The sequence below is a fragment of the Leucopleurus acutus genome, assembly GCF_964270905.1.
Source record: "Leucopleurus acutus genome assembly, chromosome: 6".
NCBI lineage: Eukaryota > Metazoa > Chordata > Mammalia > Artiodactyla > Delphinidae > Leucopleurus > Leucopleurus acutus.
Genome location: NC_139149.1, coordinates 89,853,597 through 89,873,307, shown reverse-complemented (window position 1 = coordinate 89,873,307; position 19,711 = coordinate 89,853,597). Strand labels below are relative to the sequence as shown.

The window sequence follows — 19,711 nt, the reverse complement described above, 5'->3', positions numbered from 1 at the left end:
AGAGATAAACCCACACACATATGGTCACCTTATCTTTGACAAAGGAGACAAGAATATACAATGGAAAAGAGACAGCCCCTTCAATAAGTGGTGCTGGGAAAACCGGACAGCTACATGTAAAAGAATGAAATTAGGGCACTTCCTAACACCATACACAAAAGTAAACTCCAGATGGATTAAAGACCTAAATGTAAGGCCAGACACTATAAAACTCTTAAAGGAAAACATAGGCAGAACACTCTGTTCTGTGACATAAATCACAGCAAGATCCTTTTTGACCCACCTCTTAGAGAAATGGAAATAAAAACAAAACAAATGGGACCTAATGAAACTTAAAAGCTTTTGCACAGCAAAGGAAACCATAAACAAGACGAAAAGACAACCCTCAGAATGGGAGAAAATATTTTCAAATGAAGCAACTGACAAAGGATTAATCTCCAAAATATACAATCAGCTCATGCAGCTCAATATAAACAACCCAATCCAGAAATGCGCAGAAGACCTAAATAGACATTTCTCCAAAGAAGATATACAGATTGCCAACAAACACATGAAAGGATGCTCAGCATCACTAATCATTACAGAAATGCAAATCAAAACTACAATGAGGTATCACCTCTCACTGGTCAGAATGGCCACCATCAAAAAATATACAAATAATAAATGCTGGAGATGGTATGGAGAAAAGGGAACCCTCTTGCACTGTTGGTGGGAATGTAAATTGATATAGCCACTATGGAGAACAGTATGGAGGTTCCTTAAAGAACTAAAAATAGAATTACTATATGACCCAGCAATCCCACTACTGGGCATATACCCAGAGAAAACCATAATTCAAAAAGACACATGCACCCCAATGTTCACTGCAGCACTATTTACAATAGCCAGGTCATGGAAGCAACCTAAATGCCCATCAACAGACGAATGGATAAAGAAGATGTGGCACATATATACAGTAGAATATTATTCGGTCATAAAAAGAAACTAAATTGAGTTATTTGTAGTGAGGTGGATGGACCTAGAGTGTGTCATACAGAGTGAAGTAAGTCAGAAAGAGAAAAACAAATATCTTATGCTAACACATATATATGGAATGTAAAAAAAAAAAAGAAAAGGTTCTGAAGAACCTAGGGGCAGGATAGGAATAAAGACGCAGAGGTAGAGAATGGACTTGAGGACATGGCAAGGGGGAAGGGTAAGCTGGGACGAAGTGAAAGAGTAGCATTGACATATATACACTGCCAAATGTAAGATAGATAGCTGGTGGGAAGCAGCTGCATAACACAGGGAGATCAGCTCTGTGCTTTGTGACCACCTAGAGGGGTGGGATAGGGAGGGTGAGAGGGAGGGGATATGGGGATATATGTATACATATAACTGATTAACTTTGTTACACAGCAGAAACTAACACAACATTTTAAAGCAATTGTACTTCAATAAAGATGTTAATTTAAAAAAAAAAAAAGAGAGAGGTTAGCCCCATTTTGCAGAGGAGGAAAGTGAGACTCAAAGAGTATGTAACTGTCTAAGACCAAATAGTTAAGTAGTAAGAGTAAAGGCTAGAACCCAGATCTCCTGATTGTGAGTCGTGTGTGTGTGTGTGTGTGTGTGTGTGTGTGTGTGTGTGTATGTGTATGTGTGAGTGTGCGCACGTATGTATTTTCCACTGAACTGTACTTGCAAACATGATACTCCATTTCCAGAAGTTCTGGCAACCTTTCTGAATAAAACAAAAAATGAGATTGAGATGTGAAATAATGCTTTTACTGCAAGTTTTCCATTTGGGCATGTATTATTTTCATTCATTGCTTTCTGTTTACCCTTTGAATTAATAAGAACATAAATGAAGCTATTTTTGACAGAGACCCAAGCTAACAGAGGCTTAAAGAAGATGGAAGATTTTTTTTTCTCTTTCACATAAAAATCCAGGCTCTAAAAAAAAAAAAAAAAAAAAAAAAAATCCAGGCTCTGAGGCAGGTGTGCTCTGAGAAGTTTTCAAAAGCCCAGACTCCTGTCCTGTTGGTCCCTCCCCCATCCCAAGGGTTTCTGTCCTTAAGGGATCGCCCATGTCCATGCAATTCAAGATGGCTACTCCCAGGCCTGCTTTATATCAACCTAGTTTTCATGCAACTATTTTGAAAGTGGGAAGGGGAGAGGATGTCCCAACTTTTAAAAGTACAGCTTGGAATTGCACTTGTCACTTCCACTCACATCTCATCAACCAGAAGTTAGTTATATGTCGATATGCAACTGCAAAGGAGCTGGGAAGTAGAATTCTCATTCTGGGTAGCAATGAGCATGGCTAAAATCTGGGGATTCTCTTATGACAGAAAAAGGGAGAATGACTATAGAAGGACAACTGGCTGTTGCTGCTCTGCTCTGAGTCTTAAGAATAGCCTCTTTTTAAGACATTTAAACATGAAGCACTTCAGTTCAGAAATTCTAAAAGTATAATATGGTAAGAAAAAAAATCGTAGTGCATTTTAGTTTGTGGCACATTGCACAGTCAAAATAACTGCAGGGAAACTAGCTTCCTGTGGTATGCCAGAAGTTCTGAATGGAAATTTAATTTACATTTTGCATTTTATGAGAATATTGCATTATTGGCATAATATGAAGTGACTGGGAAATGAATAACTTTGAGAAAGTAAGCCTATAGGGTCAAATTAACCACATCTTAATATTCTTGCACTTTTTTCTTTCCAAAGTATCAAATCACATTGCACTGACATTTTCACCCCAAGTTGAAAATTTAGTAGAAGAATGAAGAGAAAAGTATTTTGTAGCTGTGGGTTTAGCACAGACAAAATTAAGGCTGTTTGAGGTTAGAGGGATATAGTCTGACAGATTGTGTGGGGATGTTTTTACATATGTGGGTGTCAACATGTTTGTGCTGAATTGTTTGCAGATTTGGGGGGAGGTGGTTTTGTGTGTGTGTGTGTGTGTGTGTGTGTGTGTGTGTGTGTTAATGTAGACTCCATGGGTGGCTTCAATCATTGTGTTTTCTTCCTAATTCCTATTACAAAGCAGCAGAAAGAGGTTGTAGGAGGATCTAAGCTACAGTGCTTGAAGGAGGGTTTGAACTAAGGACTAGTCATAGATGCATGTTTGTTCGATCAAGTTAATTGACGGTCTTTGAAATGTCTCCACTGTTCTAAATAAGTCTTGGAAATACTAAGGCAAGTAAACCTGGCCTCTACCCTTGCAGGGACCAGTTGGTTTTGTGAGGCGACAGCATGTAAACAAATCACTCAAGCAGTAAGATGAGACTCTCCTGCGGAAGTTATAGGATCAGGAGGAAGGGGCACCCAGTTCTACCACAGTTGGTCTAGAATCGCTTCCCAGAGGATATGCCTTGTGAGGTACTGGTGCACACATTAGGCTAGGCTCTGAGGATACAGCTATGTACAGACATGAACTCTCACTTCAAGGAAATCAGTCTCCTGGGAGGGGGGTGGCTTGTCATCAAGACCCCTAAGGGTGTGGTTCTTACTTCTTTCCAGTCCATTCTTGAAATTCCTCTTCATATACTCCCCCTTCACCTCAGCTGCGACACCCCACTGTTCCGCATCTGTGGGCCTTTGTATCTGCTGTTCCTTCTCCCTGAAATGCCCACTTTCCTTGTGCCTGGCATCCCTCAAGTTTCAGTGAGGCTTCTCTCTTCTGGGATGCCTACCCTGAGGGTCCTACAGAGTCTAGGGATGGCCTTCTCCACACATCCACGCACATGCACTGATCAGACACATCAGGCTTTTGTTGTTTGTGTGCACACATGGCGCTTCCCCACCTGGAAACCCCTCTAAAACAGAGACCCTTTACTTTTTTGCTTTAATCGCCGGCACTGTCATTGCTCAGTGCATATAAGAACCAACAAGTAATGTTGGTTGAATCTAGGTTGTCACACTGAAGAGGCTGATGGTATTTTCACCATCAGTGAGTTTGACCAGAAGTCTTGGTATCTGACTTTGCCTGCTCACTTGTGGACAGAGATGAGGTGTGTCGGAAACAATTGCATGTTAGGGTTTGTGAATCTGGAAGGCAGTATGTTACTGTTGATTTCTGATTGATCACTGACCTGTTCATTAGTAAGTGTCATTCTGAGTGAACTATATGCACTGAGAATGCCTGAGCTGGTACTCGACAGTGGGTGATGACAAAGAGGCAAGCGAGAAAGCATCTAGCTCTGTTCCTAGACACATTGGATACTCAGGCAGGGCAAAAGATCAAGGCATAAAAAGATAAATATCGATAGGAAATAGCAAACAGGTGGCCAAAGAGTGAAAACTCGGACAAAACTATAGTTTTCTGAGAAGGAGAAATACTTTGGGCTGACATGTAGAAGGCAGACACATCTTGAGTTGAGGACATCCCCATAAGCAGGAAGGGCTGGGGCGGGCTGCTTGGGAATGTTGGAGAGTGAGGGGTTTGTGGAAGGAGTAGTGGATAGATAAGGGTAGGGAAAAAAGTGAGATGGTTTTGTGGACATCTTTTCCAGAGTACATAGGCAGTGGTATTTGAAGAGCATCTTGCATAAGTTATCATTTGTCAAAATAAGAGATTAATGTTTTCCTTTTGAGTTTTATTTCCTTAAACTTCATACTTGGGCAGGTACGCATGTGGGATGGTTTAGCTAATGGGGAAATTTGGTCTCTGGGAAAAAAGGGGGTTAATCTTGGGAGAGTTAAGTTATATAGACAAATTGATGCTTTAAATCTTGACTCGAAATCTCTAGGGAATTGGATCCATATCTATTCAGCTTGAATGGTAGCTGGTCCAGGTGAGGGCCCATATCTCCATCGTCTGTATGTAAATGATACAATTTGGGCTTTTTGAGGATTGATAAAGTTACCTTTTTGTTTGTTAATTTAAGACAAATTACCTTATCCTGTATTGATTTGCTTAGACCACTTCTCTACCATCTGCATTTGTATAATCAGGGAATAACAATTAATGATTGCGTTAGCTGAATCAGAACAAATTCAGGATGCTGACACTAGTCATTTGATAATTTCCAAAATCAGATCTAATGTGGTTTTTGGATTATCCAGTTTTATGGTTTTCTATACCACCGGTCCATCTCTTTCCATATATATCACATATGTAGCAGAAAATTAACTCTGTACCCTAATATATGTGTTTCAAGCTTATATTATCCAATTTTTAGTTAGCAAAAAAGGAAAATTCACTGTATCTAAGACAATAAATTAGGCATCATCTACTAATGTGATATGTGCCAGTTGGTGACTACCATGTGTCCTGGATCCAGTGAGATTTGTTTTAGCCTACCCTCCCGACACAGTGGTACTGGATCTCCATGCCCCTCTTTTTTTCATAAATCCCAGATACAAAATCCTCTCCCGCTGCCCTCAGGTTCTCCCAGACCTCACCAGTAGGTATAAGGCCTACTCTCATTCAAAGCTCTGTGCTACCCATTATTCTTTTTCTTACTACCTCCCTTCATGCTAGAAGAATAAATTCCTGCCAGTACTCACTTGAAGTTGTACACCTGAGTTACCAGCCTCTGAAATCCGTTGGACCTTTGGGTGGAAGGGTTCCTGTTCTATGTTGGTTTGCTTCTGAAGGGCATGGCACACTCCTGCATTAGAGATATTACTACTTTCACAGTGGCTTGGTGATACTTTTTTCATATCAACTAAGCTTGGAACATGTTGATTGGGGCTAAAGTTACATTTTTTTCCTCTTCATTTTTAAAATTAAATTTTTTTAAATGATTCAAAAATTAATAGTTTGGTCATGGTTGTAATAGTAATACACTGTTCCTGCATGTATCCGTTGCAATCATGCTATATTTACATTTGAATACAAAACTCAAAGATTTTGGCCATGAGTTTGAAATTCATAGTTCTTAATCAAATTCTTACCTAAATACATCACACTGAATTGTGGAGACCTGGCTTACAGAGTAATATCTTTATTGCTAAATGGAGGAAATGCCCTACAAATTAGTTTCAAATAAATTCACGTGGTGTAGTTATTGTGACAGGAAAAGGGACAAATGTTTTAACAAATTTTTTCTTCAAATTTAATTTCTATCTAGCTTTTAACTTTTATTGTAACTTTGGTAATCACCAAAATGTACTTAAATTTCCAAATTGATATTAAACTTTCCTTGAATTTATCTTTAAAAAGCTGATAAAAATAATTTTTAAAATTAATATTGGACAACAGCAACAAAAAGAAGCCAGTAAGAATCAAAGCAAAATAAGAAAAAATTAACCATGGTGCCAGAAAGACATTTAGTTCCCCGAATGGTCATACTTACCTGTTTTACAGCTTGAGATCATATAACTTCAGGTATGAGTGTTGAATTTTTAAGTGAGTTTATAGTCTTTTGAGAATTACTCTCTTAAGAGTTGTGGGATTTTGTTTTTGTTTTGCTGGGAGAAGGGAATTAATTGTAACTTACTGAAAATATTAGAATGCTGTATACATTTTGATAAAATAAGAAATCAGTTTGACTTTGAGAATATTATGATACCCCTAGCCTTATGGGACACATGCTGTGGTACCTAAAAACAAATGTATTGGACTCACAGGTTGCACATTTGCAAAAACTCTATAATTGCTGAGAGATATACTTGTTCCAGCATCTGTGATGGTTGCCTGTTTTCATGACCAATCCAGTCTTCCTTCAGCATTTCAGACAAATTCACTAAGAATCTAACAGTTCACCTCCAAAGGAACGTTTAGAAAAAGTTAACATTCATTAAAAATGGAATATGTCCCCAAAGACTTGCTTAATCCTGTGTATTTCCAGGCCGTGTTTTACAAGTCTGAGAAGTGATTCAGTGTGATGCTTGGGCTCCAGTTTAAGTTTCATGGAGAAGCCCTTGTGCCCTTGCCCTGCATACAGAGGTGACAGAGGTCTCTGTTCCCATAGTCTTCTCTGGCCTCCTGCACACCTGCAAACTCCATTTTGATATCACCATCATTGTCAATACACCCTTTATCCATTTGGGACTTCGTAATTGACCACTTTTATGTACTAGATTCCATTGAATCTTCATAACTACAAGAGAAGAGGGAAGATGTTTTAAAATTTCTACGCGGTTAAGAACAGTAAATCCAGAAGTTAACTGACTCTGCAAGGCTGTATTGCTAGTATGTGGCAAAGCCAGAACTAAAAGAATCTGGTTTTGGATGACTAGTCCTTTATCTCTCCACCAGACCAATGACTCAAGTTTCATCAGGGCATTGAGGGAAGCCTACCCTGAGGGTCCTACAGAGTCTAGGGATGGCCTCCTCCACACATCCACGCACACACATTGATCAGTTGCATTGGGCTTGTGTTGTTTGCGTTCACGCGTGGGGCTTCCCCACCTGGGAACTCCTTTAGTGCCGAGACCATTTGCTTTTGCTTTAATCTCTAGCACTGTCATTGCTCGGTGCATATTAGAACCAACGATTAATGTTGGCTGAACCCAGGTTGTCACACTGAAGAGGCTGATGGTATTTTCACTATCGGTGAGTTAGACCAGAAGTATCAGTATTTGACTTTGCCTCCTTACCTGCAGACAGAGATGAGTTGTTTTGGATGATGTGTGTTAGGGTTTGTGAATCTGGATAGCAGGGTGGTAACATAGCTTTTTGTGCTGGGCATTGGTAAGAGTTTAGAAAGGATGAGCCCTTACACTTGAATTAATGGTGGGAATTCTACATAGAAGCTATATTTTAAACTAGTGCTGTCTAAAATAGAAATATATGCAAGCCATATATGTGATTTAAAATTTTCTAGTAACCACATTTTGTAAAAAGTAAATAGAAATAGGTAATAGTAATTTTAATAATATATTTTATCTAAACCAATATATCCAAAATATTCTTTCAACATAAATCAATATGAAAAAATTATTGAGCTATATTTTACATATTCTTTTTATTAATAAGTCTTCCATATCTGGTGTATTCTATACTTATTGCATGCCTAAATCTATATGCTAAATTTTCAATGGTTAAAGTTAAATACAGTCCTACCAAAAGAAGAGTATAAAATATTCTTTATATTGCTTCAGTTTTCAAATTTTAATTTACATTAAATTAAATTGGAAGTTCAGTGTTTTTTTTGTTTTTGTTTTTGTTTTTTGCGGTACGCGGGCCTCTCACTGTTGTGGCCTCTCCCGTTGCGGAGCACAGGCTCCGGACGCGCAGGCTCAGCGGCCATGGCTCACGGGCCCAGCCGCTCTGTGGCATGTGGGATCTTCCCTGACCGGGGCACGAACCCATGTCCCCTGCATCGGCAGGCGGACTCTCAATCACTGCGCCACCAGGGAGGCCCGGAAGTTCAGTTCTTTAGTTGCCTTAGCCACATTTCAAGTGCTCACAGCCACATGTGGTTTCTGACTACTGTATTGGACACTGCAGTTGTTGACAGCTGTGGGATTAAGTCAAAATCCTTTCTCACCTCTCTCCATATTCTGAAGTAGGAGCTATACCTCATTAAGGATATAAGGTTTAAATTTTAATTTATAAATTTTTAAACAACCATTTTAAGGTGGTGATCCAGGCAATGAGGAGTTAACCTAATCTAAGCCAGTTATTATTTTATTAGTTGTTTTAAAAATTTAAAAAAAATAGAGTAAATGTTTGTATGGTCTGTAAAGTGTCTGGTGCTTTGCATAAATTCAGTAACTCAGGCCCTAGCACCTAGTTGGCTTTTGGGTGAGCAAGTAAATGGATGAATGAAAACAATCAACATGGAGCATAAATAAATGAGTACATATTTTATTTTATGTAATAGTTATAAATGCTTTTGAAATTCAGGAAAATAAAGCCCTTGTCTCATTTTTCCATCACTCCCCTAATCTAAAAACCTTGGGAAAAAATATTTAAAATTCAGCTGGAACAATGATTATTAATAATATTTAACAATGTTAGTAATAATAATTGGAAGCCATTTCCACCTTAAAAGTGGCAATCTGGAAAACGGGGCCATGGTCGTTTTCTTTGAGTTTGAGAATTTACAAACCTGTCACAGCATCATGACCTGTATATTGCATTGCTTACTACAATTTTCCATTAAATGTTTAATTTATTGAATTCATGTAGATCAATCTCAAAGTGATTTAGTAAATAAATGTTTCAAACATTATCATTAAAAAAAAAAATTTAGCTGGAATCTAAGAGGAACTCTGAGACAGTTTTCCAAAGCAGCGTTAATAACGTGGAGTATTTTTTCGTTGTAGCACATACACCCTGAGAAGGGATTGCCAAGCTATGGAGTGATGTTTACTGGTTACTCTTTTTCCAACTTTTTTTTAATGTTTATTTATTTATTTTCTTATTAGTCATCCATTTTATACACATGAGTGTATACATGTCAATCCCAGTCTCCAAATTCATCCCAGCACCACCCCCCAGCCCCCGCCGCTTTCCCCCCTTGGTGTCTACACGTTTGTTCTCTACTTCTGTATACCAATTTCTGTTCTGCAAACCAGTTCATCTGTGCCATTTTCTAGGTTTCACATATATGCGTGAATATACGATATTCGTTTTTCTCTTTCTGACTTACTTCACTCTGGATGACAGTCTCTAGATGCATCCACATCTCTACAAATGACCCAATTTTGTTCCTTTTTATGGCTGAGTAATATCCCATTGTATATATGTACCACATCTTCTTTATCCATTCGTCTGTTGATGGGCATTTAGGTTGCTTCCATGACCTGGCTATTGTAAATAGTGCTGCAGTGAACATTGGGGTGCATGTGTCTTTTTGAATTATGGTTTTCTCTGGGTATATGCCCAGTAGTGGGATTGCTGGGTCATATAGTAATTCTATTTTTAGTTCTTTAAGGAACCTCCATACTGTTCTCCATAGTGGCTGTATCAATTTACATTCCCACCAACAGTGCAAGAGGGTTCCCTTTTCTCCACACCCTCTCCAGCATTTGTTGTTTGTAGGTTTTCTGATGATGCCCATTCTAACTGGTGTGAGGTGATACCTCGTAGTTTTGATTTGCATTTCTCTAATAATTAGTAATGTTGAGCAGGTTTATGTGTGCTTCTTGGCCATCTGTATGTCTTCTATGGAGAAATGTCTGTTTAGGTCTTCTGCCCAGTTTTTGATTGGCTTGTTTGTTTTTTTAATATTGAGCTGCATGAGCTGTTTATATATTTTGGAGATTAATCCTTTGTTAGTTGCTTCATTTGCAAATATTTTCTCCCATTCTGAGGGTTGTCTTTTCGTTTGTTTATGGTTTCCTTTGCTGTGAAAAAGCTTTTAAGTTTCATTAGGTCCCATTTGTTTATTTTTGTTTTTATTTCCATTTCTCTAAGAGATGGGTCAAAAGAGATCTTGCTGTGATTTATGTCAAAGAGTGTTCTTCCTATGTTTTCCTCTAAGAGTTTTATAGTGCCCGGTCTTACATTTAGGTCTCTAATCCATTTTGAGTTTATTTTTGTGTATGGTGTTAGGGAGTGTTCTAATTTCATTCTTTTACATGTAACTGTCCAGTTTTCCCAGCACTACTTATAGAAGAGGCTGTCTTTTCTCCATTGAATATTCTCACCTCCTTTATCAAAAAGTAGGTGACCATATGTGTGTGGGTTTATCTCTGGGCTTTCTGTCCTGTTCCATTGATCTCTATTTCTGTTTCTGTGCCACTACCATACTGTCTTGATTATTGTAGCTTTGTAATATAGTCTGAAATCCAGGCCCCTGATTCCACCAGCTCCATTTTCCTTTCTCAAGATAGCTTTGGCTATTCGGGGTCTTTTGTGTTTCCATACGAATTGTGAAGTTTTTTACTCTAGTTCTGTGAAAAATGCCATTGGTAGTTTGATAGGGATTGCATTGAATCTATAGATTACTTTGGGTAGTATAGTCATTTTCACAATATTGATTCTTCCAATCCAAGAACACGGTATATCTCTCCATCTGTTTGTATCATCTTTAATTTCTTTCATCAGTGTCTTATAGTTTTCTGCATACAGGTCTTTTGTATGCAAAAGATTTATTCCTAGGTATTTTATTCTTTTTGTTGCAATGGTAAATGGGAGATTACCATTCCTTAATTTAAATTCCTAATTTCTCTTTCAGATTTTTCATCATTTGTGTATACGAATGCAAAAGATTTCTGTGCATTAATTTTGTATCCTGCAACTTTACCAAATTCATTGATTAGCTCTAGTAGTTTTCTGATGGCATCTTTAGGACTCTCTATGTATAGTATCATGTCATCTGCAAACAGTGATAGTTTTACTTCTTTTCCAATTTGTATTCCTTTTATTTATTTTTTGTCTCTGATTGTCATGACTAGGACTTCCAAAACTATGTTGAATAATAGTGGTGAGAGCGGACATCCTTGTCTTGTTCCTGATCTTAGAGGAAATGCTTTCAGCTTTTCACCATTAAGAATGACATTGGCTGTGGGTTTGTCGTATCTGGCCTTTATTATGTTGAGGTAGGTTCCCTCTATGCCCACTTTCTGGAGAGTTTTTGTCATAAATGGTGTTGAATTTTGTTGAAAGCTTTTTCTGCATCTATTGAGATAATCATATGGTTTTTATTCTTCAGTTTGTTAATATGGTGTATCAGATTGATTGATTTGCGTGTAGTGAAGAATCCTTGCATCTCTGGGATAAATCCCACTTGATCATGGCGTATGATCCTTTTAATGTGTTGTTGAATTCTGTTTGCTAGTATTTTGTTGAGGATTTTTGCATCTCTATTCATCAGTGATATTGGTCTGTAATTTTCTTTTTTTGTGGTATCTTTGTCTGGTTTTGGTATCAGGGTGATGGTGGCCTCATAGAATGAGTTTAGGAGTTTTACTTCCTCTGCAATTTTTTGGAAGAGTTTGAGAAGTTTGGGTGTTAGCTCTTCTCTAAATGTTTGATAGACTTCACCTGTGAAGCCATGTGGTCCTGGACTTTTGTTTGTTGGAAGATTTTTAATCACAGTTTCAATTTCATTACTTGTGATTGGTCTGTTCATATTTTCTGTTTCTTCCTGGTTCAGTCTTGGAAGGTTATACCTTTCTAAGAATTTGTCCATTTCTTCCAGGTTGTCCATTTTATTGGCATAGGGTTGCTTGTAGTAGTCTCTTAGGATGCTTTGTATTTCTGCAGTGTCTGTTGTAACTTCTCCTTTTTCATTTCTAATTTTATTGATTTGAGTCCTCTCTCTCTTTTTCTTGATGAGTCTGGCTAATGGTTTATCAATTTTGTTTATCTTCTCAAAGGACCAGCTTTTAATTTTATTAATCTTTGCTATTATTTTCTTTGTTTCTATTTCATTTATTTCTGCTCTGATTTTTATGATTTCTTTCCTTCTGCTAACTTTGGGTTTTGTTTGTTCTTCTTTCTCTAGTTCCTTTAGGTGTAAGGTTAGATTGTTTACTTGAGATTTTTCTAGTTTCTTGAGGTAGGCTTGTATAGCTATAAACTTCCTTCTTAGAACTGCTTTTGCTGCATCCCATAGGTTTTGGATTGTCATGTTTTCATTGTCATTTGTCTCTAGGTATTTTTTGATTTCCTCTTTGATTTCTTCAGTGATCTCTTGGTTATTTAGTAACATATTGTTTAGCCTCCATGTGTTTTGTGTTTTTTACGTTTTTTTTCCCTGTAATTGATTTCTAATCTCATAGCAATGTGGTCAGAAAAGATGCTTGATATGATTTCAATTTTCTAAATTTACTGGGGCTTGATTTGTGACCCAGGATGTGATCTGTCCTGGAGAATGTTTCGTGCGCACTTGAGAAGAAAGTGTAATCTTCTGTTTTTGGATGGAATGTCCTATAAATTTCAATTAAATCTATCTGGTCTATTGTGTCATTTAAAGCTTGTGTTTCCTTATTAATTTTCTGTTTGGATGATCTGTCCATTGGTGTAAGTGAGGTATTAAAGTCCCCCACTATTATTGTGTTACTGTCGATATCCTCTTTTCGAGCTGTTAGCAGTTGCCTTATGTATTGAGGTGCTCCTATGTTGGGTGCATATATATTTATAATTGTTATATCTTCTTCTTGGATTGATCCCTTGATCATTACATAGTGTCCTTCCTTGTCTCTTGTAACATTCTTTAGTTTAAAGTCTATTTTATCTGTTATGAGTATTGCTACTCCAGCTTTCTTTTGATTTCCATTTGCATGGATTATCTTTTTCCATCCCCTCACTTTCAGTCTGTATGTGTCCCTAGGTCTGAAGTGGGTCTCTTGTAGACAGCATATACATGGGTCTTGTTTTTGTATCCATTAAGCAAGCCTGTGTCTTTTGGTTGGAACATTTAATCCATTCACGTTTAAGGTAATTATCGATATGTATGTTCCTATTATCATTTTCTTAATGGTTTTGGGTTTGTTTTTGTAGGTCCTTTTCTTCTCTTGTGTTTCCCACTTAGGGAAGTTCCTTTAGCATTTGTTGTAGAGCTGGTTTGGTGGTGCTGAATTCTCTTAGCTTTTGCTTGTCTGTAAAGCTTTTGATTTCTCCATTGAATCTGAATGAGATCCTTGCTGGGTAGAGTAATCTTTGTTGTAGTTTCTTCCCTTTCATCACTTTAAGTATATCATGCCACTCCCTTCTGGCTTGTAGAGTTTCTGCTGAGAAATCAGCTCTTAACATTATGGGAGTTCCCTTGTATGTTATTTGTCATTTTTCCCTTGCTGCTTTCAATACTTTTTCTTTGTCTTTAATTTTTGCCAGATTGATTACTATTTGTCTCAGCATGTTTCTCCTTGGGTTTATCCTGTATGGGACTCTCTGCACTTCCTGGACTTGGCTGGTTATTTCCTTTCCCATGTTAGGGAAGTTTTCGACTATAATCTCTTCAAATATTTTCTCGGGTCCTTTCTCTCTTCTCCTTCTGGGACCCCTATAATGCGAATGTTGTTGCATTTAATGTTGTCCCAGAGGTCTCTTAGGCTGTCTTCATTTATTTTCATTCTTTTTCTTTATTCTGTTCTGCAGCAGTGAATTCTACCATTTTGTCTTTCAGGTCACTTGCCCGTTCTTCTGCCTCAGGTATTCTGCTATTGATTCCTTCTGGTGTGGTTTTCATTTCAGTTATTGTATTGTTCATCTCTGTTTGTTTGTTCTTTAATTCTTCTAGATCTTTTAAAAACATTTCTTACATCTTCTCAATCTTTGCCTCCATCCTTTTTCTGAGGTCCGGGATCATCTTCACTATCATTATTCTGAATTCTTTTTCTGGAAGGTTGCCTATCTCCATTTCATTTAGTTGTTTTCCTGGGGTTTTATCTTGTTCCGTCATCCAGTACATAGCCCTCTGCCTTTTCATCTTGTCTGTCTTTCTGTGAATGTGTTTTTTGTTCCACAGGCTGCAGGATTGTAGTTCGTCTTGCTTCTGCTGTCTGCCCTCTGGTGGATGAGCCTCTTTGTCCAATGTTAAGAAAGCTTTGTGACATTTTCTCTCTCAGTGTCTGTATTCCCCAGGTGTTTAAATTCTCTAGTGTTGCTGAGTGTGATGTGAAAGCAATTGATGGGTCTTTGCTGGTTTCCTCTAGATGTGCTAGGTGACAATATAAACCCATTACAGAGTACCCTTTCTCCTTTCCATTTTGCTTTTCCATTTCCTGATCTACAGAATTTCAAATTCCTAATCCAAGTCCTAAGGAGACTAGGACCGTAACATGCCCAGATAACAGAAATCTAGTAGCTACATTTTTTAAACAAATAAAAATAAATAGATAGAATTAGTTTTAACAGAAACATAGGTACATCAACATCCTAGTCTCCTTAGGAAATGGATTAGAAACTTGAAATTTTGCAGATCAGGAAATGAATGCAGAAAATTTGCATTAGCAATGTTTATTTTCAAGAGACTTTTAATGCAAGATTCTGACACCTGTTCGTATTTCATGCTACAATCTATATCTTAAAGGCAAATGTATAGTGCAATATGTTTGACGTATCACTTATGCTCTCCCAAACCCATCTTCAGTGAGAACCTCTACCAATGAGTTCTGTAAAAGGATGCACTTGGTTTCCCAGAGGGGATGTTTCTCAGGAGACTGATCCCAGGGTTGAGATGAAGATTTACAGGAAGATTTTCAGGATACTCCTTTTTTAGGCTCGGGCAGATAGGGAAGAAGTGGGAAGTGATCTTTGATGGTGAAGGAATAGTTAATCCATTGTAGAGTTTCACATTGTAGTCCCTGTTACAGAGGCGTGGCCAGATTTAAACAAGCAAGCAAACATTTTCTACTCTTATGCCAGTTCAGTACATAGCGAGGGACTGAAATCACTCAGGCTGTCCTGCCCCTCTGCTGTACCTGGGTCTTTGTTGCAAATGAGGATGCTTTATTCATGCAGTTTCTTTTACAGGATTGAGCCAGGCCCTGCTTTAGTGCTGTTGGTATCACAATGAACAAAAGAGATGCCCGCATGAAGCTTATACTCTCCTAGGGGAAGCAGACAGTAGTACACACAAACAATATGCAGTCTAATGTCAGAGTGACTAAGTAGTATATAGATGACAGAATCTGCTGTTCAGCAGATGATGGGGAGGGTAGGTCTCTCTGAGGTGGAGACATTTGAACATTGACCTGAATGAAGTGAGGCAACAGGAGTGTTCCAGGTAGCAAGTGCAAAGGCTCTGAGGTGGGAGCAGCCAGCTAGGGCGTGGGGAATCAGGTTGGCGGTGGCAGATCATGCAGACTCTATACTACAGGACCTTATAGGCTTTTGACTTTTATTCTAAAAGCAATAGGAAACCATTGGAGCATTTACACTTTAATATCTTCTTAACCATTTTTGGGTCATGAACTTCTTTGGCAGTCTGGTGAAGCCTGTGGAACCCTCTGCAGAATAATATTTTTAAATGCATAAAATAAAATCCAGGGGATTTTAAAGAAAACAATTATATGGAAATATAAAGATTGAAGTCCCCTTTAAGGGACACACATGCTCTGATTTACATTTTCAAAGGGTTGTTCTGACTGCTGCAGCGAGAATAGACCGTAGGGGCCAAGGATAGAAGCACAGAGACCAGTGAGCTTGGAGCCAAGCTGTTTTCATCTACCCTGTAGGGCAACGGTCTCGAAATAGGGTTGTGCAACACAGTCTTTTTGAGTGCAGGAAGAAAAATTTATAACTTCTATTTATATTTAATTCACCCTAATTCTTTTAAATTTCTATATTGAGTGTATGTTTTATAACATCCTAATATATTAGGACATTAGTACATTTATATAATTCATGAATAAATCTGCATGTATTGGAGGTACATGTTCAAAAGGTAATGGTAACAATATATTTTGATCAATCAAATGTGATGTTTGTGATGTAGGAAGAGTTACTCTATAAGAAACTAAAAAACAAAAAATGCCACACTGCTTTAGACCACATTCCATTTCAGAGGCCATTTTGTGGGGAAGCATGAATTTGTGCCATGATTCAGCCTTGCTAAATGTCAGTCCTGTTTCTCAAGCATCCTTAACTCTCCTTAAGAGCCCTCATATGGCTGTAAATCTATTTACACCTGATTAGACCTACTATCACGTCTGACGTGACACATACTCCCCCAGGGAAATGAGTTTCCTGGGGTTAATAATTTCCAGAAAGGAAAAGCAGTTCTTGATGTTCCCCCTAAAATTCTGAAGAGCGGCTTCTACTGCGGGCCCTGTGAACCGTGCAGGCACTGTCATGCTCTCCTGTACATCCTCTTTGTCACGTGCTTGCCTTCATTCACGCACTCCTTCGGGACTTGAGTCCTGATGTTTGAAGCCTGTGTCCCATTTGCCTGTCTCACAGAGACCTCTCTTGAACATTTTTTTTCACTCTTGAGATGCAGTGAGCCAAATGCTGGGCATTCTAGGTGCCGCAAGTGTAGCGTGGGGCAGGGCTATGACATTTTCTGTTTTATACCCAGGAATAGGACCTGGAGTGGAGCAAGGACAGAAGGGAGGGTGAGGCAGATGAGCTGATTTTGCATGAATCTGTTCAGTTATTACTGAACTGCCTTTTTCTTTTCTTTCTTTCTCCCTCCCTCCCTTCCTTCCTTCCTTCCTTCTTTTCTCCTACACCCCTTTCACCCCCTGTCTTTTTTTTCTAAAAGACTTTGTTTTCTTTTATAAAGAAAGCCGTTCTTTTCTAAAGAAGGAAACCCAAGCCTTTCATAAAATGAGCAGAAACCCTCAGGTACGGTGTTAGGATAAAAACTAATTCATTGTGGGTGTAGGTTGTTCTGCCCCCAAGATCCAGCAGTCAGGTGTTGGTGTCTGGAGGATGTAATCTTGGCCATGCAAAGTGCTGATGGAAGAATTTCACTGACTTGAGAGTAGATATTAGTTTGTGGAAGTGGGTACAGAAACTAGGCCAGCCTAACCACACTATTTGTGAGCTTTAGATAGGAAATTGTATTCCAAATTCTTTGTATTTTTCCTGTCCCTCTGATTTCTGAACTCTCCCTGTTTCAGGCACTACTCCTTCATTTGGCTCTGTTCTTTCTTGGTTATTTTAAATTTCTTATTAGTGAGTATTTGCGGAAATGGCAACTTGTAGGTCAATTACTCAGGAGCTAGAAAAATAACCTGATGCATCACTGTAGCATAACTTGGCTAAACTAGCAGGGCACAGAGGGTCTTGTCTGTAGTGTTATTCTGTATAGCACCTGCTGCAAGCAGGAAACAATGTTAGGTGACACGATTCAGAGCTAAGTCAAGCTGTTTGTAGTTTCTGTCTGTGCAGTGGCAAAAGGGACGCAGCCACTGGAAGGACACTGAAATAGCTACTGGGAAGAGGATGGTTGGTTTGTGCCAGGAATTAACAGAGCATCTACATTATTTTCTGGGAAATAACTAAATCCTTGATATTATTTGTCAGAATAGAACAGAACAAAACTGGTTAAAAAAAATTCAGCACGGGGAAAAGCAAACTCTTTGAAATTTTTAAAAATATACCCAAAGACATCTACTTTAATCTCCCTCATTTTCTGTGTCCTTCCTGTGTCCTTCAGAATGTGGTTGCCTGTGATGGACGGGTCTGTTCGATTGTGGGATTGATTTTGGGGACTGGATGTCTCTGCTTGTTGCTGTAGAATGTCATGGGATTTCCAGATGCCTTGTTGCATTTGGGGTACGCTTGGTACCCAAGGTTCCAGGACCCTCCAATTTTACTCTCATTTGAAGGCCTTTGAGGGTGGAAGGTATTTTGAATTTCTGAAGTCTTTGGTGCCTCATTCTCCGTTTCTTGTTGTTGTTTGTGTCAGATTTGTTTGAAGTAACAGAGCCTCGTGGGTGATCAATAACATTAAGTAAATGATGCCAACAGGCCTCTCTGAGAGGGCACTTCTCTCTCCTACTTGGGTCTCTTATTTCCCCCTCAGCATCCCACTCATTCAGAGCAGATCTAAAGAGCACAGTTTTTCTGGTCCATTCTCCATCAGTATACTGAGAAATACTTAAAACTTAAAAAGACTCTCTGTTTTCCAATATTTAGTTTGCCCAGAGTGACTCCAGACCCAGCTGTCTGGAGCCTGAGCCCTGGAAGTTCATACTGACGGCCAGTTAGACCTGTCTCCTCAGCAGCCTCTGAGAATATAGACGAACGGGGAGGAAAGGGGGTTCAGATTAATTGAACATTTACCTTGTGCCAGGCTTTGGAAATGCCTTATACACAACAAGTTATGTAAGCCTCACGATAAACACAGGCATCTCACCCCCACTTGACAGATAAGGACCCTGAAGCCTGGTGTCTGCAAAGAATGAATAAGATCCCAGGTGTGCTAACTCCAAAGCTGACTTGACCCCTCCACTCTTCACCTTCTCTGCAGCAAGCGCACTTTTCCAAAATTGTGGCTTTAAGTATCCAGAAGCTGAACTTTTAACACCGCTCAGTGATTCTTTTTTTTTTTTTTTTTTCTGGTTTCCAAAACTGAATGGGTTTCCTCCTGCGCTTCTGGCCCTCCTTCATGTCCTCTTGGTTTGATTGAAAAGAAATGCCTGTGTTTCTCATTCCTCTTCTCCATGGGTTTTACAGAGCAGCAGCCCACTAGGGCACCAATTTAATGAAATGAAATTTTTCAATCATGTTTGGTTCAATTCTAGGTGATACAAATAAAGAATTGTGAATGCTTTGTAGTTAGGTTCAAATGGAAGGAAAAAGGTGGAAAGAAGAAACTGGGTCAAGTATAGTACCTGGGCAATGTCTCCTTAAGTGCTGCCTAGTGAACGTTGAGCTATTAAAAATGGAGAAATAATGGGGCAGCCGTACTACTTTGGCACTTGTGTATCTGGAAATTTCAGGTTTAGCAGTTTATAATACTTACCTATGCCAGGCGTTGTTCTAATTTATATATAGTACATATGTATATTAATTTATCCTCTCCAAACCCTTTAAGGTACATATCTCTAAGAAAACAGAGGCACAGAGATGTTGATTAACTTGCCCAAGGATAGACAGTTAAGGGCGGAACCAAAAGTTGAGCCTAGGAAGGTTGGCTTCAGAGCTGTTGACTGCTATGCTAACCAGCCTCTCAGTTACAGGGCTCAGTAACTCTCATGATTTCAAAGATCATTTTTCTTCTTATTAGAACCAGCCCACCATACAGTTGGAAGGGTAAGTATTTGTCATGTTTGATGACAGACGTTGATGGGTTAAAAAAAGGTCTTAGGAAAATCATGTACTTTCTCTTCCATATTCCTCCATCTGTATTTACTGTGCAAAAAGGTCACTTGAGCACAGAGCTCGAATTTCGTGCTTCTAAGCAGCTTCACCGTGGCTGAAACCTTGC

At 38.7% G+C, this 19,711-nt stretch overlaps 1 protein-coding gene across 4 annotated transcripts in view; it reads left to right on the top strand.

The window, feature by feature from the left end:
- Positions 1-19,711, top strand: part of KLF7 (KLF transcription factor 7) — a 109,580-nt gene that overhangs the window by 73,404 nt on the left and 16,465 nt on the right. The window lies entirely within an intron of this gene.